Genomic DNA, 23,696 nt, shown 5'->3' with positions numbered 1-23,696 from the left:
CTGTAATCCATGCGATCGCCTGCAGTGTAGCTGCTTTTAAAGATTTGGTCCCCAGAATGACACAGAGGGTTTCTAATTTAGTGCTCATTTAGTGAAGCCTAAACGTTGTTCCTCAGATGCACATTTGTGTCAGAGCTGGACTGCTGCAGGTTCCGGCAATGCAGGGGCTGGGATGGGGAAGGCAGGCAAGACTATAGGTCTGGTTTGTAACTTCTATGTTACCTGAATTTTGGCATTTCATACAACTGCATGGACAAAGCAAATGTTTAGAACTGGCTAGGTCCCGTAGCATGTATAGAAAATGAAAGAATTCCATGTGATGTTGGTTACATCATAGCTTTGCTCTCATCAAGTTAACACTTTTTGATGCGTGATCTTTAGCATATGCACATTTGTGAAAGATGAGTAGACCTACATCCTGCGTGCTAGAAATTTGGCCCATGGACTCCAGCAGTATGTTTTCCAGTTCAACAATGTATGTTATTTCGTATTTACTAATGCTACTGATTGAGAGGGTAGCTTCCAATCAATGAGTGTCAGCATAGTACTCAAAATAGTGAATCCTCATCTCTCTGGCTCTGACAGCGGGCAATCAGGGAAAAAGAAGTGCTTTACAGTTGTAGACCTTGTGAGCTTACCTGTGGTAAAGAAGTCCGTGGTTCATGCTGAGGTGTCAGCAGTGGGAGTCTCCTGTGCTCAGGATGAGTGGGAATGTCTGAAGACACCTCATGAAGCCCATTTCCATGCAGGAAGTTTGGCACATGGCATGAGCAGGAAACTACTCTCAGTTGCAGGTACACTGTATTCCCAGAGTACCTTGGCACATCAAGGTGGCCCTTGGTCGTGTCCCAATTTTCTTTGGAAACTCACCTGTCTTTTTGCCCTCAAACACCAAACCTGAACCCAATGAGGTTGACACAAAGCAGAAATGACATATATGTAACCTTTCTTGGCAAAGAACTCTGTTGCTACAACCTCCTGCTCTCATCCCACCCTCTGTATTTTCCACTGCTCCTCAAAAATGACTCGACTGTAATTTTCTACGTGTTCCATGTATGCCCCATTAAAAACTGCACACACACAAAATCTGTCTAATAGAGCTGTTAAGTGGGTGGCAAGTTCTCCAGAAAGATACACATGCACATGTAGAGACCTCCACTCCCTAAAATATCTTTAAATATCCCAGACCAAACTGAGCAGAAAACTTTTAGGTTTGCATGACAAATAGTACACTATGATGGTTTTGAGCATTCATTCTGACTGTAAACCTGATGTGAATACTTTTTGTTCAGTTAGCTCCTACTAACTTGTTTGAGATTCTGGGGGGTTTGCTAGTTTTGGGGTGTTCTGGTTTAGTTTTATGCTTTTGTCACACTAGCTTGCCTGTCCATAAAGAAAGACTATTTTAAACTGCCAGATTTTTAGCTAGCACAGTTTAAGAAGACTTGCAGGCCTGATGATCTCCAGTTTTTAGAATCCAAGGGGTACATGGTTATGTTTAATATTAGCAGCTCACATATTTGCTGAAACTATAGCTTGTGTGTTCTGAAATTCATCTTTTCAAATGCTTGTCCTAGCACCTAAGGTGTGGAAAATGTGCCTGCATCCATCTCTTAGCACTGGGTCACTGACTCTGTAGAGTCATCTCTCAAAGTGGGGTACTACTGTTTCACCAGGTTTTCCCCAACAGATTGTTGCATGCAAAGGGGCATATCTCTTCTTCCATGAACTCCCTTACTGGAAGTGACTTGTCATTTTTAAGATACCCTCAAGCAACACATGAGGCTGATGTGTTTCAAAGCCTTCATACCCCATAAGAATATCATGCATTAATACACTGACATTAACCAGTTAATCTGAAATCTTTTGTACCTTGTATCATAGAATTAACATTAACATACACCATAAGAATATAATGCATTAATACACTGACATTAACCATTTAATCTGAAATCCTTTGTATCTTGTATCATAGAATAAAGGAATTAGAGCATATCCAAACTCATAAACTTACAAGTTTACATAAGAATATCATGCATTAATACACTGACATTAACCAGTTAATCTGAAATCTTTTGTATCTTGTATCATAGAATAAACATTAACATACCACATAAGAATCTCATGCATTAATACACTAACATTAACCAGTTAATCTGAAATCTTTTGTATCTTGTATCATAGAATAAACATTAACATATCCCATATATCATATCATATATCATAGAATCAACCAGGTTGGAAGAGACCTCCAAGATCATCCATAAGAATATCATGCATTAATACACTGACATTAACCAGTTAATCTGAAATATTTTGTACCTTGTATCATAGAATTAACATTAACATACACCATAAGAATATCATGCATTAATACACTAACATTAACCAGTTCATCTGAAATCTTTTGTACCTTGTATCATAGAATTAACATTAACATACCCCATAAGAATATCATGCATTAATACACTAACATTAACCAGTTAATCTGAAATCTTTTGTATCTTGTATCATAGAATTAACATTAGCATATCCCATATATCATATCATATATCATAGAATCAACCAGGTTGGAAGAGACCTCCAAGATCATCCATAAGAATATCATGCATTAATACACTAACATTAACCAGTTAATCTGAATTCTTTTGTATCTTGTATCATAGAATAAAGGAATTAGAGCGTATCCAAACTCACAAGCTTACAAGTTTACATAATGATCCAAGCAACAACATGCAAATATATTTCTGTCATATAACAAGGTCATACCTAAAAGGCAGCTATTTCTCTCCAGAGAAATGATTTGCTTGACACCAGGAACTTACTATTCTTTATCCAGTTTTCAGATCTGTAGGTTGCATTCACAGAGAGGACTATCACATTCCACCCAGGGAACCCCACTGAATTTTATTCATTTAGAAAGAAAGTGTCCCTTTCTTACCTTTTTCTGACTTATCTCTTTTAACATTCTGCAGATCATTCCAGAAATCTGAAGACTGAAGTGGGTTGAAACATGTTACCTGGGTGATATCCTGAAGGAACTTGAAATACCTTAAGGGACTTGAAATAAGGTTTAGATTACTTTCCTTGTGAGCCTATACATCTGACTAACAGTTAAAGTTCATTATTTTTATTTCTGCTTGTTCTGCATTAATTTGAGCTCTGCAGGTGCAGCTATTTATCATACATTTTAACTGGGACAAGTACAGTTCTTAATTACAATATACTTGTAAGTTTGCTAATGTTCATTAAACAATGCTGGGACAAGAGTATAGATGTAAAAAAACTACATAATGCACATGCAGCTTCTCAGGCTAACAGAGATGTCAAAGCCAAACCTCCACCATAGCTCTAGCCAAATAAATGCAATTATGCTTGGATGCCAAAATCATGGAATCATAGAATCAACCAGGTTGGAAGAGACCTCCAACATCATCCAGTCCAACCTAGCACCCAGCCCTAGCCAGTCAACTAGACCATGGCACTAAGTGCCTCATCCAGGCTTTTCTTGAGCACCTCCAGGGACGGTGACTCCATCACCTCCCTGGGCAGCCCATTCCAATGGAAAATCACTCTCTCTGGCAAGAACTTCCTCCTAACATCCAGCCTATACTTCTCCTGGCACAACTTGAGACTGTGTCCCCTGGTTTTATTGCTGGTTGTCTGTGAGAAGAGACTAACCCCCACCTGGCTACAACCTCCCTTCAGGTAGTTGTAGACAGCAATGAGGTCATCCCTGAGCCTCCTCTTCTCCAGGCTAAACACCCCCAGCTCCCTCAGCCTCTCCTCACAGGGCTGTGCTCCAGGCCTCTCACCAGCTTTGTCGCCCTTCTCTGGACACGTTCCAGTATCTCAATATCTCTCTTGAATTGAGTTTTGATTGGTTTCCTATCACCTTAAATTCAAACTCAGATATCTATTTTTTTTTCTTCTGCCTTTTTGTGAGTCCTCAGCTCCCATTTCTCTTTTGTAGCTTTTACCAGCCTTTTCGCTCCCTCTCCAAAGTCTTTTATTCACTCTTACTCTCCTCTTTTGCCTTTCAAATTTGCTTTCAGATAAAGTGTTCTTGACACTACTCGAACAGTGACATGAATGGATACCACAGGCTCTAGCCTCTTATATTGTGCTGTAATACACAATACATTGCTTTTTCATTGCTGCTACCTGGAACAATGTACACTCTGGTCTAGTTGACTGGATAGGGCTGGGTGATGGGTTGGCCTGCATGATCTTGGAGGTCTCTTCCAACCTGGTTGATTCTATGATTCTATGATTATGCTCAGATTATACTCACTTCATACATATTTTCTTTCTGTTAACAGGAAGTAATTTTTATTACAGAAGCTCCAATAGAAGATTTGAGATAAACACCCCCAAAACAATCTAGAAGGGTATAGAACAATAAAATGAAATGATCTATTCTCATAATAGCAGACATTGTATGCATAGGTGAAGTAGAAGATCATAATTTTAAGAGCTCAGACATACAAGGAATGGAGGAAAAGGCTGTTAATTCATACAAGTTAGAGGTTAATCTTATGAGTTCAGCTCCCATTTCATCAGTCTTAGTATCCTGATACAAGCCTTCTTTCTTCCAAAGCTTCTTCTCTGCCTTCATCTTCCACCTCAACTGGCCCCCAGACCCTAAAGCAAGGAGGAGGAGGAGGAAGAGAAGGAGAAGAAATCACTGGACAGGGACAAGCATGGCAGTGTTGTTGTTGGTCTATCCAGGGACAGGATCAGGAGCTTCACGGAAACATCTTTTTCTGGGCACAGATAAATTTGAGGTAATCCAGGCTCCAAATTATGAAAGTAATAGTTAAAATTTCTTACAAAATGTCCTGCCACATGTGAGTTTGAGAGAACAGGGAAGGATGTAAGTCAGCTGCAGCCAATCTGTTATCAATTATGGGAATAGGGAGTCTATGGATACTGAAATAAAATGTCACTGGAGCAACAAAAATTACAAAATAATAAAGCAGGAAAAAAAAGAAAGATACACAGGTCTCTACTAACACACCTATGGGAGGTGGGAACAGGAAAGAAGAAATACAATGTAATTTAGTTTGAATAATTTCTTTGTCAGTGTGGAGTATGCTTATCATTGCAGCTTTCTTTGCACGCACTTGTGTGGCAGCAGCAGCATGAACTCTGCTTGTTGCTGATGTTGGTTTGGATTTAGACCAGATCCTGTACTACCAAAGCATTTTGTCTGTAATTTTTTTTTCATTGTTATAAAGATTGCTGTAAAGAAGTTTATTTTTAGGCTAATATTGTTACCCATTCCCTTTCTCTTACAATTCCTTCACTTTATTCTGCTCTTCAGAGAATTTACCTGAAAATTTCCCTCTCTGTATAAAGAGATAGGGACTCCTAAAGTACACTTAGGGATTGTTAGATATAAAGGAGGAAGTGGGGGGAAATTACAAAGGCAAATAATGAGGAAGATAAAGATACAGGCTTTGATCATTTAAAGTTACTTCAAGAAGTATAAACCATAAGCAGATTCTAATCTGTACTGAAAATAATTGTTACTTTGCCCATCTTCTGCTTGTTCCTCTCTTTCAAACACATGCTTATTCAAATAATGAATACTTAAGCAAGACAGTGGTTTTTTTACTTCACCTCATCCAGTGTGGTCTTTTTTTTGTGCTCATGGAATATTTCATAAGATATTTTCCTTTAAACTGAGATTTGGAGGCATTTACCATAATGGTAATGCAAATAATGTAGGGCTAACATTATTTCTACTACTATCTATGCTTTATTTCTGGCAGCACTGGTAAAGCCTCTGTGCCCACTCTGACAGCAAACAGCCACATTTTCTATTTAATGAAGAGAGGTGACCACAAAGCTTAATTTCTGTGAAGTTCTTACAACACTGCATGGCAGAAGGCAAGGGCACATTCTTGTAGATATATTTGAAAAGGGGCTTATGTGACACAGCACAGAAATGTGGAGGGGGCAAACTGATGCTTCACTGGAAGAAAAAGTTTGCAGAGTCAACCAGAATCTGCTTCACCTCTCTCTCTGTGTCAGGGACTGATGCTTTATAAAGGGTTTCCTCAGGCATCTCCACTGTCATTCTGAAGAACAGAGATATTCTTTCCCACACCACCTTCCTTAGAAAATGGAACTTTTCTGGTTCCCAGGTCTTGTAACCTCCACCTCAAGAGCTGGTTAAAAGCAGGCTTATACAGACTTTCAAAGCACTATAGTTTTCCTTTTACCAAACCCAAACTTCTTTAGCAGTTCCAGCTTTGGGCTAGGCATGCAGCACTGGGCATGCTCTGAAGTATGCTCCACAGATGTCCTTTGACTGAGACCACTGAGAAATAGGCCTCCATTCAGCTGCAGTGACTCTTTTCCATAGACATCTACTCAATATTATCTGTTCTCAACGTGTCCTTTTCCATCCTTTGCAGGCCTTGGTGCAGTCCCTCTCGAACCAAGGCTACTCTCCACTCCCTGATCTGGCCCATAAGTTGCTGCTAACTGTGCATCAGCCTCAGGCAATTCTCCTTTTTCACAGTTCACCCATAAAGTCTTCAGGGCTTCTACTCGGCTGTGCAGTTGTGCATCTTCCCTAGTTCTGTGTGCCACGTGTCCACACAACTTACAAATTCATGATCAGCTGCCAACATGAGTTATGGAAACCCAAGAAACAGAGGCTGAAAAGGTTTCCCATCTCATTATATTGTGTGCCCTCTTCAAGTGTGTGGCTGATAGGATGTACCAGAAATTGTCAGTGCCGTGAGCACTAGAGAATAGAGATTGATGCCTGAATGCCCACAGGAGGTGAAAGAGGATAACCAGTGCCAACATAGCATGATAGCAGTATGAATATGATGCGCCATGCCAGAGGTGAAAGAGGTGCTGCTTGGAAATGACTTAAAAAGGAAGGTGAGAAAGAAGCTGCTCTTGGGACAAGAGAGAAAAGCAATTTCATATCCCACTGGGGAGTGGGAAGCTGTTCAGAGAAGAAAAGCAAAACAGCACAGTGTGTAAAGGCAGAATATGACAAAAGGCAGCGTCACCAGGAAAAGCAAGATTTATAACACAACCAAGCAAAGGGAAACACAAAGAAGGAAGGTTAATGGATTTGATTTTTAATATTATTTTAAACAGCAAATTTCTTCCTGCACTAAGGGCAATGTGTTGTGAGTTTTGGAGTTTCAACGGCAGCCTTACTTCTCCCTTGCCTTGAAAGCTGTGTGCCAGCAATGTGCCAGCATTCTGTGCCCAATACAATGCTAACAATAGCTTACCTAGAGAGGGACAGAGTAATTGCATCAGAATTCAGTCATGCAAGACATGGTTTTGGAGCAATCAGTCCTTCTGAAAGCTTGTCTGTTTTCACTTATGACTACTAAGTTTTAAGGCACGTGAAGTATAAAAGCAAACTTTAGGATGGTTCATATCACTAAGGCAAAATAGAAAGGAAAGTTAAGTGTGTATTGTATGGAAATAATTACTCCTGCGATTTTTGTCCATTATTAAAGGAAAGCTGTCACAACTCTAGGTAACACTTCACAGAAAATAAATTGCAGAGAGAAATGCTAAAACACTGTTCAATGTCACAAAAGTAAATGCTTGTCAGATATTCAAAGGTGTAATTAAAGACATGGCGTTTAAATGGTTAAGGCCATTTATGAATTTAGATGCTGGTGAATCTTTACTTCTTACTAAAAAGAGGCCTCTGGGAGCAAATTTTCAACTCATGTGAATCAGATACTATATGTCACTTTTCACTTTCTGTTTCTATTGGAAAAACTTGCACAATGGGTTCAGTGCTAATGTGGTAATAGTAAAAAAATCAAAATCATATCAAACAGATTTATTATGCTTCTTAAAATATAGATATATAAATATTGTGCCCAGGTAGTCAAGAGAGCCAATGGCATTGTGGCCTGGATCGGGAACAGTGTGGCCAGTAGGACAAGGGAGGTTATTCTTCCCCTGTACTCAACACTGGTCAGGCCACACCTTGAGTGCTGTGTTCAGTTCTGGGCTCCTCAATTCAGGAGAGATGCTGAGGTGCTGGAAGGTGTCCAGAGAAGGGCGACAAAGCTGGTGAGGTGCCTGGAGCACAAATCCTATGAGGAGAGGCTGAGGGAGTTGGGGTTGTTTAGCCTGGAGAAGAGGAGGCTCAGGGTGGATCTCATTGCTGTCTACAACTACCTGAAAGGAGGTTGTAGCCAGGTGGGGGTTGGTCTCTTCTCCCAGGCAACCAGCAACAGAACAAGAGAATACAGTCTCAAATTGTGCCGGGGGAGGTATAGGCTGGAGAGTGATTTGCCATTGGAATGGGCTGCCCGAGGTGCTGGAGGAGTTGTCATCTCTGGAAGTGTTCAAGAAAAGCCTGGATGAGGCACTCAGTACCATGGTCTAGTTGACTGGCTAGGGCTGGGTGCTAGGTTGTACTGGATGATGTTGGAGGTCTCTTCCAACCTGGCTGATTATATGATTCTATGATTCTATATTAAAAGACATTTGTGAAGAGATGATAACAGCAATATTAGTTTCACGCAGTAAGACACAAAAATCAAACTTTTAGGAAGAATATTTAGCCTGTCATAAAAAGGATGAAAAGAAATAATCACAAAATACATCCAGAATATTATTTTTTGTTGTTTTATTTTATAATGTCATAGTTTCTAGAATTCCTGCAATTTGCCTAAACCCACAAGGTGATTTAACTTAAGATATAGTTATTTTTCTTCTTTATCCACAAAGAAATTCCATTAACCTTGAGCTTCCAATGTCAAAACAGTAATGGAGAGATCTGCAGTTTATATTGCTCTTTGCACTTCCAAAAACATTTAGTAAAAATATGGCTGAAAGCAATTTGCAGAAAGTGTAGGGGTAGCTAATGGAAAATAGGATGACAGTCAACACAAGGGTTTAAAAAAAGAGAGCCCATTTGTCTGCCAGCATCATCGTCACGGTTACTTCTCTTTTTTAATAAATTAAGCCAAAAAATGAAAACAAGAAGTGCTAAACTTCAGTCAGAGGCATTCCCCACTTCAAAATCGGGCCATAAATGTGATTTAATATGGGATTATCTTACCTTTCTAATACAACTGTTTTAAACCTTATTTTATGCTCTGCATGAATCATGCATCTGCAGTCCATATCATTTATAAATTATGTGTCCTTTAAGGAATTTGACAATGGACTGATCTAGGATCAAGGGGAAGTTCTCCAGAATGCTTTTAGAATAAGCATCTATCTGACATAGTAATTTTCCTAGGCATTTTGGAATGAAGTATCAATTTGATCAGATAATTATCTGGCGGAGGTCAGTGTCTGTCAGTTTCCAATCATTTTCTATTACAGATATAATGCAAAGAAGGTATATATGCTTTGGAGCACACTTTCCTGGCATAGTTATAACTAAGCAGTCCTTCAGGCTTGAGGAAGATAGCCTAGGTAAACTAAAGATGTTTACATGCTCCCCTGAACTGGACAAGAAGTATAATATACACAAAAATGTTGTTTCCTGTTATGGCACTGTCTTAGCAGGGATAAGTTAGTGAAAGAAGCTTGAAAACACCCTAATGTCCTGGGTTAAGGTGGATCCCTCCCCCAGTAGAATAAACTCACAGTATCACAGTATCACCAAGGTTGGAAGAGACCTCATAGATCATCAAGTCCAACCCTTTACCACAGAGCTCAAGGCTACACCATGGCACCAAGTGCCACGTCCAATCCTGCCTTGAACAGCTCCAGGGACGGCGACTCCACCACCTCCCCGGGCAGCCCATTCCAGTGTCCAATGACTCTCTCAGTGAAGAACTTTCTCCTCACCTCAAGCCTAAATTTCCCCTGGCGCAGCTTGAGGCTGTGTCCTCTTGTTCTGGTGCTGGCCACCTGAGGGAAGAGAGCAACCTCCTCCTGGCTGCAACCTACCCTTCAGGTAGTTGTAGACAGCAATAACTCACTACAACGTGGATTTTTGGAAAGTCAGGGGAAAATGAAATTGTATTTCTTATACTATAAATATAACAGTATAAGGAGAATAAACTGCTAGAGGAATATAATAACCTTAGTGAAGGTGGGGAAGGGATCAAGTGGTGGCAAAACAGCAAAAGCAGCAGCAGCCAAAACAGTAGCGGAGGAAGGCAGCAGCCTGCGCAGCTGAAGCGGCTGAAGCGGCAAGGGGACGGCACAAGTTGTGCTTCCAGACATAAAGCTCTTGGTGCTCCAGTGAAATTACATTCACTTATCCATTGCTGCCATTATATGGCCTATCCCTAAAATGTTCACCTCTGCACTCAGAGCTTCTCTATTCTGAATAATTTTTATGTCTGAGCTAGAAATGTGGCTCAAACAGCTACACCTAATCATGGGCAATATTCAGTGACATCTCAGAAACACTGTGGGTTCCACTATAATAATATATAAACTTAAACTTCTTACATACCACAGAATAACACAGATAAAGCCTGTCCAAAGTTATTTAAACTTCATCATGCCCTTTAGTTCTGCTGGATTGCCCCTTTTCTCCCTCCTTATTAATTTTATTCCAGATCTTAATATTGTCCTTTATTTCAGAACCCGATATGGGTTGTTTAATTAAAAAGGGATGGAGCTGAAGTCTTACCCTAGTTTATGAATGTAAACAAAATATGAACTGCATTTACTTGCTCAGTCACTATTTCACTCCCTTAAACTTCCCAGTTGCAACTTCACAGTTGCAAATAATGTTTTGCAAAGCACCACATGAAAAAAAAACAAGAACATTGCAGATAATCAATGATTTCAAAGGTGTGTCTTGACCTTCATCCATGTAATTCCAGGGAGATGGTGGAGTCAGCATCTGTGGAGGTGTACAGGAAAAGCCTGGATGAGGCACTTAGTGCCATGGTCTAGTTGATTGGACAGGGCTGGGTGATAGGTTGGACTGGATGATCCTGAGGGTCTCTTCCAACCTTGTTGATTCAATTTGATTCTATTCTATTCTGTTCTAATTATGATGAGTTTGCTCCATAACATCTGCTCATTTTTATGAGGGTAAAAGACATGTATAGGAATGTTTTATTAAGTAAGATAAAATTGAATCTTATGTCATGAAGTTATTTTAGGATTTAGTTTGAGGGTTTGGTTGTGTGATTTGTGGTGTTTTTTTTGGGTTTTTTTGTTTGTCTGTTTGTTTGTTTGTATTTTACTTTTTTTTTTTTCTCCTCTCAAGAATGCTAAAAATTAGTGCAATCTGCAAGGGAATACAAATTCAGACTTCTCAGGATCTGGCACTGAACTCCTAAGACGTGGTCTATTAACTTCTGTCCAAGGCTACCATGCAGAGCATTGTTACTCTACATCTGATAACAAGTACTAGGCAAAATTTTAAATGTAGGGGTTTGATTTTCAAAGCAGAAGGAGAGGATGGATTCTGTGCCTGTCAGTCTCTGTAACTGAGTTTGTGGCTTTGGATACCCATATCACTTTTTTGACTGTAGGTCCCATGTCTGTCTGGCTTGGAGGCCTTTGTGGAGTTTCTGCTCGCTTTAGGCTCTAAGTACTGATGGAGTGTGAAAACACAGCTTTGTAATAATACATGCACTCACTGTCTGATCACATCACACTACATGAGCAATGCTTCAGGGGATTCAATTCAGAACCTAGCAAACTCCAGGAAGATCTTCCACCTTTGAACGTGTCCAAACGGAAATATCCATCGCCTCTACCCCCACAGGGCTCGTTATAAGGCAGAGAGCTAAGAACTAGCTTGCAGAGACTGCAAAAAAAATAGGTTAGAGGCTCCTCTATATGTGATTTTTAGGTGATTTATGCTTTTTTCTGAGAAAAGTTCTCACTGTATAATTTCCATATTTAAACACTGCAAGAGAATTCTAGGGCAAAGGAAAAGCACTCCTCCTTTAAAGAGACCAGCAAAAACCTACCAAGCCTCACACAAAGTTTTAGATGTTGGAGGTTGTATTTTATTTTAACTCTGAATAAACCCTGTAAAGTTGTTGGATAGTAGCATTACAGTCTGTTACCTCATACTGCAATATTGATTTGGTTTCATGGGTTAAGACTTAGGATTCCCTGTCTTAAATGCCAGCCAGGCTCTGCCACTGCCTCCCTCTGCATCAAAGAAGTAAGCATACATCTAACACAGGCTTTTGGAGCTCCACCCATCATCATTGAAAGAAATTGTCTATCCTTAGGTCAGTTTGTACAAGCAGATGTAATGCACATGACAGCCAGCTTCACCTTATCACAATGGTGGCAAAGATGCCAGCACATGTTAAAGCTTGTTTTATACTTCCAGAACATCAAATCCTCAAGTACAGAGACACTAGCATTAAACTAAACAAGCAAGCAAGTAAATAACTAAATGCCTCACAAACACAGTATCCAGAGGATTACTCTAATTAAACACAAACCATATCTTGTCTTGTTGACTACTTGCCTTTTTTTCCTACTGGGTGTTAGGTATTCATGTCACAGAGCCCAAAGTGCACCAGAGATACATGAATTAATCAGGCCTTGTGTTACAGTTATAGATGAGATATTGTCTTGTTTCAGAGTTGGAAAAAGAAGTGTGCTCAGAGAGCTAATTACTTTCCCAGTTGAAAAACATGTATACCTGTGGCAGACTGAGGAGGGTTTCTAGGCTATCCCTCTGCTTGAGGGTATAGACCCATTGTCCTACCTCCTATCCCTCCCTAGGACTCATTATCTAGTCACAACTGGCAGAACCTGGGCAGAAGTTCCTGAGAATAGACATTTCTTTAAAAAACCTGGCAGAGATTTGAAGCTTTTAAAAGACAGTCTGGGGCTCTGGAGGTGTGTAATGGATTTTTTAAAGTTTCATTTTTAGTTTTGTGGTTATGCACTAAGATTAGAAGTAGTCGATCAGTGCAGTCCATCTGGATGTTCCTGCCAGTGGTGATAGTGGTGACCTCTGCTTTTACAGCTGACATGCAGCATACCTGTTTTCTTGTTCCAATCGAGCTTTGATCCATGTCATTCTAAGATGAGCAATTCCTTTCAAGATATTTGCAAACCCTGTCAGATATTTGCAAACCCTGCCAAAGCCTGACTTCATCATGACGTTAACATTAGCCTGATTATTACTTGTCTGAGGAAGCACTGTTTCTGTGAACACACCAGCTTTTCTCCTACTGTCAAGTAAGCTAGATGTTAGCACACATTACTGTGGCAGCAGCTCCACAGCAAAGTCCCAGTAGCATTGCTGAAACAGAAAAGGATTCAATTTTCTTGTAAATGCTTAACATTTGCAATCAGATTTCTGGACAGTGCTGCTGTCCATATCCAATTAAAAAAAAATAGAAGGAAAGGAAAGGAAAGGAAAGGAAAGGAAAGGAAAGGAAAGGAAAGGAAAGGAAAGGAAAGGAAAGGAAAGGGGAAAGGGGAAAGGGGAAAGGGGAAAGGGGAAAGGGGAAAGGGGAAAGGGGAAAGGGGAAAGGGGAAAGGGGAAAGGGGAAAGGGGAAAGGGGAAAGGGGAAAGGGGAAAGGGGAAAGGGGAAAGGGGAAAGGGGAAAGGGGAAAGGGGAAAGGGGAAAGGGGAAAGGGGAAAGGGGAAAGGGGAAAGGGGAAAGGGGAAAGGGGAAAGGGGAAAGGGGAAAGGGGAAAGGGGAAAGGGGAAAGGGGAAAGGGGAAAGGAAAACAAGAAAAATCCTAACTGTACCTACTCAGTGTCTTTATTGATGTTCAGTATCTTTATTGATGCTCTAGACAAGGGGATTCGAGTCCATCATCAGGAAGTTTGCGGATGACACCAAGCTAGGAGCAGGTTGAAGGGTAAGAGAGCCCTGCAGAGGGACTTAGACAGGCTGGATGGGTGAGCAATGGTCAATGGGATGAGCTTTAACAAGGCCAAGTGCAGGGTTCTGCACTTTGGCCACAACAACCCCAAGCAGCACTACAGGCTGGGGACAAAGTGGCTGGAGAGCAACCAGGAAGAAAGGGACCTGGTAGTAGTGGTAGATAGTAGCTGAACATGAGCCAGCAGTGTGCCCAGGTGGCCAAGAAAGACAATGGCATTGTGGCCTGGATCAGGAACAGTGTGGCCAGTAGGACAAGGGAGGTTATTCTTCCCCTGTACTCAGCACTGGTCAGGCCACACCTTGAGTGCTGTGTCCAGTTCTGGGCTCCTCAGTTCAACAGAGATGTTGAGGTGCTGGAACATATCCAGAGAAGGGCAACAAAGCTGGTGAGGAGTCTGGAACACAAACCCTATGAGGAGAGGCTGAGGGAGCTGGGGTTGTTTAGCCTGGAGAAGAGAAGGCTCAGGGCTGACCTCATTGATGTTTACCTGAAGGGAGGTTGTAGCCAGGTGGCAGTTGGTCCCTTCTGCCAGGCAACCAGCAACAGAACAAAGGGGCACAGTCTCAAATTGTGCCAGGGGAGGTCTAGGCTGGATGTTAGGAGGAAATTCTTCACGGAGTGATTTGCCATTGGAATGGGCTGCCCATGGAGGTGGTGGAGTTGCCATCCCTGGAGGTGTTCGAGAAAAGCCTGGATGAGGCACTCTGTGCCATGGTCTAGTTGATTGTCTAGGGCTGTGTGCTAGTTTGGACTGGATGATTTTGGAGGCCTCTTCCAACCTGATTGATTCTGTGATTCTATGATTCTATTCCAACTCCAACTTATTTAGTATTTTTGAGGAGGTGTAGAAAATCTATTTCACTTAAATAGTGTATTTATTATACACTAATGTTGCACACAGAAGGGAAATAACGAAGAATAATCTCTTTGCAAATGACAAAACCTTATTTTTATTCATTCTTTTTCTTTCTTCAGTTTTTACTGCTTGACCATCAACCTCCACCTTTTTTTTTTTTTGTGTTTTAAACATGAAAAAGTAATGAGTAAGCAACAATGGGACTTTAACTCTGAAATGAGAGATTAAGGTAAAGAGATAACCTTCGTGAAAGAGCACACACATGTCCATCTTCACAAAAAGTCATGGTCTGCTGAGAGCAATGGCCTAGTTCCACTACATCCTTCACCAACTCCTTGGGAACACAGAGCAACTGAAAAAACATCTAAAGGAAAACAAGGACTATTCAGTCTCTACTCCTTTCTCCAACATTTATATACACTGTTGTATAATCGCTAGTCTCTGAAGAAAAGCAAAGTCACTTTAAATAATAGTAGGTGTGCTAGTTTGAAGCTAGCTAGAACATTTTGGTGAGAAGGATTAGATCACAGGCTGTGAAAGAGAAACAATGGTGATGTCTACTTCACTCATAGGCTTGCTGAGAGGTATAAGAGCAAGAATCCAAACACAGCTAAAGGAGTCGCTCTTTGTCTGGGCTGTAGGCTGCATTTTCTCTCTAACCTCACCCTCCATTTCTCTGATTAATCCACTTTGCTTCCTAACCCCCCTGGCTGACCCTCCATTCTTCCTTGGGGCACAAGGCAATGTCTGGGGTAAGGTAGGGGAGTGAGAGAAGGTGGAAGGGGGTGGTTGGGAGCCCCTCCTGGGGACTTTTTTCTTTGTATATTTCTGTCTATAAATGTATATACTGTAAATATCTGCTTGTATATTTTGCTAAGCTGTAAATATAAGCTTCATTTAAATTCCAGAGCTGCTGAGTCTAGTCTGGGTGATTTCCAAAGTGTGGGGGGCAGGGAACACCCAAATCATCACAGTAGGGAAAAAAAAAAAAGTCTGTTTTATACATAACCAGAGACCTTATTCAGACTTTTGTTCTCTGCTATTGCTTTTAATCCACGTAGAGCTTTCCCTTGCTCAGATGCCTCAGATGAAGGCAAGAGACTGGAGGACACCTCAATATCTAATGACATTTTGCCAGTTTTGCAGATTTTCTACCAAGCACAGTGGAAATGTGAACTGGTAAATTAACTGAACTCCTGCGGGCATCTGACAAGAAAGCCTTTCTTGCACCAGAGCAGCTGAGCTAACAGTGTGTTTTCACTGAAGCATGTTGACACAACCCTCTGTTTATTTTAGCATTGTCAAATTTTCCAGAGAAATCTTTGGGGATGTACTCTGCCTTCAACGCATGCAAATTCCATTATCATCAGGGAAAGCATGAATTGTCGTAGGCAAAAAAAAAGAATCCTTATGGAAAAACTTTGGGATCTTCATCCATAATTGCAAGCATTTGTCCATGTTAGCAGTTCTATAAAAAATGTAAAGGTAATTCAGAAATAAACCAAATATTCAACAGAAAGGGCAGAATCAATACAAACCAGTGGTGCCTCTGTCAGTTCTTGTTAAAGGACTAACTGACCTTTTTGTTTGTTAAAGATATTACTGACAAGGAAGGGAAGAAGAAAAAAAATAGGGAAAAAAAGGCATTGCTTTTACCTTCTTTCAAGTAATCATAGACTCACAGAATCAATCACAGAATGTTTGGAAGGGATCTCCAGAGAGCATTAAGTCCAACCCCCTGCCGAGCAGGATCACCCAGGGTAGTCCACACGGGAATGCATCCAGGTGGGTTTTGAAAGTGTCCAGAGAAGGAGGCTCCACAACCTCTCTGGGCAGCCTGTTCCAGTGCTACATCATCCTCACTGTGAAGAAGTTTCTCCTCATGTTGTGGTGGAATCTTCTATGTTCAAGTTTTCATCCATTGTTCCTTGTCTTATTACTGTGCACTACCCAAAAGAGATTGATTCCATCTACTTGACACTCACCCCTCAGATATTTATAGGCATTGGTCAGATCCTCTCTCAGTCTTCTCACGATGGAACAGCCCCAGGTTTCTCAGTCTCTCTTCATAGGGGAGATGCTCAAGTCCCCTAATCATCCTCGTGGCTCTCCGTTGGACTCTCTCTAGCAGATCCATGCCTCTCTTGAACTGCGGAGCTCAAAACTGGACACAATACTCAGTCTCTCCAGGGCAGAGTAGAGGGGGAGAACCTCCCTAGACCTTCTGGACATATTTTTCTTGATGCACCCCAGGATGACATTGGTCCTCTTGGCCAGAAAGACACATCACTGCCTCATGGAGAAATTGCTGTCTACCAGGACTACAAGGTCTTTTTCTGTGGAGCTGCTCTCCAACAGGGCAATCCCTGATATGCACTGGTGCCTGCTGTTATTCCTCCCCAGATGCACGACCCTGCACTTGTCCTTACTGAACTTCATGACGTTTGCCTTCACCTAGCTTGAGAGACCTTGATTGAAGCAAAAGACATGTCCAAGCACATGTTTCATTCCACAAAGGAATGAGCACAAGCACACTATGAGAACATCTTGACAGACTCAAGGGTACGTGTCCTTCTATGTTTGTTTAGCTGTCCCATAATCCACCAATTTCAGAGGAGAATCAGTATGATGGTTTGTACTCTTTCAAGACTGTTTGTGAACTGGATCTACATGGTCCACATGAGATGAAATAAGAGAACACCAATGCTGTTTAATTAATCCATCAAATATATTTTCCTTTCTGCATCTAGAGCTAACTGACAGCTAGGGCATGACAAGCACAGTTTCTACCTGTTATGGATATGTTTCCTAAGTAGTTTCAGTTTCCCTTCTTTTCCAAATGACTTTCCCAGCTGTCACTTTAGTTGTACACTTCAATGAAACGAGCTTATGCCACTAACCTACAGTGCCTTATGTTCAAGGTAAGTTTGGAGGGTCAGCCAGGGGGATTAGGAAGCAGATGGATTAGTCACACAGATGGCAGGTTAGGTTAGAGAGAGAAGTTCAGCCCAAAGCCTGGAGAGAGACTCCCTTATCTATATTTGTGTTCTTGTTCTTATATATCTGTGCTAGTTTGAAGCTAGCTAGAATGTTTTGGTGAGAAGAACTAGATCACAGGCTGTGAAAGGAAAACAGTGATGATGTCTTGTCCCCTCAAAGTCTTGCTGAAGAGGAAAGGAAAACATTAGCTAACACTCTCGTCATTTTTCACTCACTCTGCCTTGGGCTGCTGACTGAGCTGCATCTCTCTAACACACCCTCCACTCACCTTTGCTTCTTAACCTCTTGGCTGGACCTCTATTCTTCCTTGGGACTGGGGTAAGGTTGATAGGGGCAGAGGGAAGGTGCAGGGGTGGTTGAGAGCCCCTCCTGGGGACTCAGGTTTCTGGAAGGGGAGTTGTGTTTTTGTATTACCTTTTACCTTGTATATTTCTGTCTATAACTGTACATACTGTAAATATCTGCTTGTATATTGTGCCAGCTGTAAATATAAGCTTCATTTATATTCCCAGAGCTGACTGAGACTAGTCTGGGTGATTTCTAAAGTGGGGGGGGGGGGGGGTGGGGAACACCCAAACCATCACAATATCTCAGCAAGCCTACGAGTGAAGTAGACATCACTGCAAGGTCTACAACAACAGGAAATATTTTAATGGCAGCTGTGGAGCATGAGATAAAACTAAGGGAACAGAGAGGAAGAAAAAGAAACAGACTTGGTGTTGATCTTACAGCTGTACAAGCCACTCCATAAAGTCTACACAAGTTTGGAGACCTGGAGAGACATGTTTAAAATCAAAACCTTTTGGCAAGGTGCTCACCTCTGGTATTCCCTCAAATGGCCACTTTTTGTTTTGTACTTGGAGAATCAGTAAACCCTTCATGAGCAGTTGTGTCATCAGCCCAATAAAAGGATGCTGTCTCTGGGACTTTGCTGAAGGGGTGCGCTAAATACTTGCAGCTCCTGTACAGCACCATGAAGCTATTCATTTATGTTCATTTCTTGCCCACTTCTTCAATTTTTGTGTGCTTTTGCAGCCTCAGATCTCATGTATAAAGGTGTAAGAGCCAGTCTCCTTCGTGTTGCATGAGTAGTCCCATTACTTGTTGTCAAAACTGAGTCAACAGGAAAAAAAAAACCCAAACAACAATCAAGCAAAGTAGGATTTATTAAGTCTTGCCACTGACTTCAGTGGACTTTGAATCAAGTACATAAATGCATGAAAGAAATAAAACACTTCAAAACCTTTCTTGTCCCCACTAATCAATAACTAATTAAAAACTAATACTGTTGTACAAAATAGAATATAATCACATTTGCATGCATGTGATGCATGCAATGAAGGGCCTCAGGTGTTAATGGAAAAGGCACAAACATAGAGTCACTATATCTGCACTACCATGTTATGAACTACCTTTGACTGCTATTGTTAGCTGGAAGGATCAGTGTAGATATTTCTGACTAGAGAGGCACAACTCGTTCCATGTTAGCTGGCAACTGCAAACAAAACCACATTTAAAAAGGTTGCTAGTGTTTGTTTCCTTAGGCAGTTATACACACACTTATCCTCAGCTCAATTAAAACCAAAACAAAATAGCAACAAAACAACAAACAAACAACCCCCCCAAAAACCCAAACAACCCCCCACAAAAGTAACAACAAACAACCCACCACAAACCCCTGATTCAACAGCTAAAACCCCTCAGATCTCTTAAAAGAGCAAAGTTCATCAGTGTAATGAAATTGTCATGCCAAATCCTGTGTCTGTAGTCCTCTTCAGGAGAGTTTAAACCTAAAAGGTCAATTAAAACTCCAGTTTTGCCTGTTTTGGGACTCTAAAATAAATAAACCACTTTTTTTTGTTAAGGCATTCTGCAAAAAAACAATCCACCCAAAGCAACTCCTTTTTGCAGCCACAAAACAAAGGTCTGCCGTCAAAATAAACTGCCAGCAGTGCAAAAGGGCAACAAGAAATAATGATGGTTGACTAAAAGCTGGCTGTTTAAACTTAATATTACAGTGATGCTGCAGGATAAAACAGCTCAGAGTTTTACATCACATTCCAAAAATGATGTTAGAGAGTAGTTAAGCCATGCACAATAGTCAGAGATGCGTGGAGAGCTCCGAGAGAGAGAAGTACAAACATGCTCCACTGCTGCTAGTCGTTCCATGTCTTGGAGAGGATCCCATGTAAATCTTCAGGGCAGAACTAGTAATTTAACTGGAAAAGCCTTACAATAAGCAGCAAATCATTATTGCTTTACTCATCATGTGTATTTGAAACAACATGCTACATTCTTTTCCTATTCATGTGACAGTTACCATCACATGTACAGGAAATCTGTTGCCCTTTTGCATAATAACAGAGGGGAAAGTGTAGGAATGGAGAAAAAAAGTCAGATGTCCTCAAGTGAAACTCTGCTGTGCCTAGGCACACAAATCATCCTAATGGAAAAATATTCAGTAGGTTGCATTACTGAATTAAAGAAAGGTGAATTTTGTAATGAGTCAGGATAATCACAGCAAAATTCCTCTGAGCTGAAAACCTCTGCAGCTGCTGGCTCATGTGACCCAGCAGCTTCTCCGGTCCTGCAGAACCAGTAGATTGATGCTTTGTATTTGACTTTCTACTCTTTCAAACCTGTTTTTTATTAAGGAGTCTCCTGAGGCAGCTTTCCTTTTTACTTTTTATTGTTAGTTTTAAACACGCTGTCCACTGCAATTTCATCGAGGTGTTAGTTGACACTAGGGTCTCAAGGGAAGAAAACCAATTAGCACAAAAGATTCAAGCCTGTAAGTATTTTAATTATATGAGTCCTTGCTTGAGTACAAACCACAGTTAATGCGGAGTCAAGCCCATACAGGCACGAGTTTCTGTTACCTGTATTGCAGCAACACAGATGGTGACAAAACCAGAGGCTGTTCCAAAAGGCATCATAGAATCAACCAGGTTGGAAGAGACCTCCAAAAACATCCAGTCCAACCTAGCATCCAGCCCTAGCCAGTCAACTAGACCATGGCACTAAGTGCCTCAGCCAGGCTTTTCTTGAACACCTCCAGGGACGGTGACTCCACCACCTCCCTGGGCAGCCCATTCCAATGGCAAATCACTCTCTCTGGCAACAACTTCCTCCTAACATCCAGCCTATACTTCCCCCAGCACAACTTGAGACTGTGTCTGTGTTCTGTTGCAGGTTGTCTGGGAGAAGAGACCAACCCCCACCTGGCTACAACCTCCCTTCAGGTAGTTGTAGACATCAACGAGGTCACCCCTGAGCCTCCTCTTCTCCAGGCTAAAAAACATGCAAATGCTTTGCAACATTTGCCACCAACAAGAAGGGTGAGAGAATGACAGAGCATACAGACATGAAGAGGGAAATGTACCAGAATCACAAATAGAGCAGTGGCAGAATTATGCTCTGATCCAGGCTTCCTATGTTCCATACAATACCCTGCTGTTAAATCATGCTAATATCCACACCACAAATAATACCATCCCCTTCCAGTCAAGGCACATACATACATATGTCTTGACTAGCACACAGAAAGTGAACCTGCCTGAGTCTTTGTCAGGTACAGCTTGCAGACAAGACTACTGTAAATAGGTTTTTCAGAAAGCTATGAATTGTTTTACTGGCTCTATTTCCCTTGTCTCTTTTTCCATAGAGGCTCATTTAACAAGCAACTTGTGCATGACTGAGAAGACAGAACTGTTTGATAGGAATACCTGTAAAGAAACATCCAGCGTTTCATGAACTGGGATAATGAGAGGAAAGCTTAGCCCAGAACAGGTTGAATATCTTGCCTTTTCCCCAGCTTTGCAGCAAGTGACTCTGGAGTAACCATCTATCAGACGGTAAGGACCAATAATGATATCTTGGAAACAGAAAGGAGATTGGCAGTACCTTTCAAGAAAAAGGGAGAGATGTTGAGAAGCAGTAGATTTGTACCTACTGACGACATTATGCACACAACCCCGCACTGCAAAGAAACTAGGTATTAAATAATCCTAGAAATAGCAGCTAAGCAAGAAATAAAAGAGATTACACCAGAATACTTTAAAAATAGAGTCTCTAATCCCTTTCTCTTTCTCCTGGTACAACCTGGTATCAAGCTGAGAACCCTGGTTGAGTGTTGTTGAAACGAGCAAGGAGGCTGGACTAGATAATATCCAGAGGTGCCTTCCTGCTTCAGCCATTCTGTGATTACGTCAAGATAAAGGAAACATTGAAACTGGAAAGAGAAGCATTTTAAGACACATTCTGCTGAGCTAATAAAAAGGGAAATTCAATTTAAACAGATTTTATTATCTCATCAATGCCTCTTTGTTTAAATCACAACATTTAATTTCTGCAATCTTGCTTTTGTGTGTGTGTGCTGCTCCCTTTTCTAGCCAGATGACATCTCCTTTAGGACTTGGATAGTAGTAACATAGTCACAGCTCAATTTCACTTCTAAAAATTCTTAATGTCCAAATACCAGTGAAGTGTCAAAATGTTATTTACTTTAAATCATGGACATTCTGTTGCCTCTTTGGAAACAGACATTTTTCCAACACAAGATATAGACACTCTTGAATGCCATCCAAGCTAAAATTACAATATCAGTTTCAACTGTGACCATATAATTGTAGAATTGTTTCACTGGAAAAGACTTTCAGGATCATCAGGTCCAACCACCAGCATAAAACCACCATGGCCATCAAACCCTGTCCTGAAATGCCATGTCTAGATTTTTTCTAACATCATCAGGGATCAGCTCCCTGAGCAATCTGTTCCAATGCCTGATCACTCTTTCAGTAAAGATTTTTTTCCCCCAATATCCAATCTAAACCTTCCCTGGTGCAATTTGAGGCCACTTCCTCTCATTCTATGACTTGATATCTGGAAGAAGAGATTGAACCCCACCTTACTACAACCTCCTTCCAGAAAACTGAGGTAATGTGATAGTGTTTCCCTCTAACCTTGACATTTTTTGTTATAATAGAATCATAGAATTGACCAGGTGAGAAGACACCTCCAAGATCATCCAGTCCAACCTATCACCCAGCCCTGTCCAATCAACTAGACCATGGCACTAAGTGCCTCATCCAGGCTTTTCTTGAACACTTCCAGGGACGGCTACTCCACCACCTCCCTGGGCAGCCTATTCCAATGCCAGTCACTCTCTCTGTGAGTAATAGGTAAGAAGAAAATTCAGAGCAAGGGAATGTAAAGGGAAAACCTACCCAAGTAAAAATAGAAATGATGGGGAAAAATTAAAATGCCAATTATTCATCCACTGAGTTTGTCCCATGGTGGTGCAGAACACTTTGCAATGATCAAGACTTCATATAGGGATTGGGGAAAGGATTCAAGGGGTAAAGAAAGCTTTCATAATGCAGACAGAATGAAGTGATTGATCAGAGGAACTGGGTGGAAAGAGGTGGGAAGGCACTAAACCAATGCCAAATTATCTAACCAAATCTTTATTTTCCCCTTCCCCAACACACAGCCTAATTGCTGCACCTTCTCCTAAACTTGCAATTGTTTGCAAGTTCCTGATGAAGCCTTTGCCACAGGCCTGGGAAGTGTTAGCATCCCTACAACGTTTATAATCTGTCTTTCGTACATGCCCTTTACTTCCATCTCTCCAAGCTCTTAAGCTGTGTCACTGAACTGCTGATTCATGTCATGGTGGTGCTTTATCTAAGGTCTGCCTTTTACAAATGTGTAGGGAAATGCCAAAGATGTTGCTCTGTACATTTAGAAAAGGATAACTTATTTCAAATAACACCACATTTTTGAAGCTAGAGTCAACAATACTTAATCATAAAGCTAAGCCTGCCATATGTCCAGACATAAACCCAGACACCCATGCCCTTCAGCTCTTTTGGTCATATGGTCAGCCTGGTTTCTGCCAAGTTTTTGGAAAGGGTATATTTTTCCAGAATCCCAGAAGATTTCTACCTTTCTGATTAGTGCTATAATTACCCAGTGACCCCCAAGAGGTGACAAAAGAGCTGCTTATACTCATGCTAGGCTGGGCTGAAACTTCTGT

General features: G+C 41.2%; 1 long non-coding RNA gene across 1 annotated transcript; it reads right to left on the bottom strand.

Moving 5' to 3' along the window:
* Positions 1-18,809: 18,809 nt before the first annotated feature.
* On the bottom strand, positions 18,810-22,707 carry LOC135179973 (uncharacterized). The gene is made up of 2 exons (XR_010304220.1): positions 21,385-22,707; positions 18,810-19,154 (listed from the first exon to the last, which is right to left on the bottom strand). It is a non-coding gene; the product is annotated as an uncharacterized LOC135179973 (long non-coding RNA).
* Between the last annotated feature and the right edge of the window lie 989 nt (positions 22,708-23,696).

This window comes from Pogoniulus pusillus, chromosome 12 (genome assembly GCF_015220805.1).
Source record: "Pogoniulus pusillus isolate bPogPus1 chromosome 12, bPogPus1.pri, whole genome shotgun sequence".
Taxonomy (NCBI): Eukaryota; Metazoa; Chordata; class Aves; order Piciformes; family Lybiidae; genus Pogoniulus; species Pogoniulus pusillus.
The sequence above is the reverse complement of the archived record's forward strand: the minus strand, read 5'-3'. Positions and strand labels throughout refer to the sequence as shown.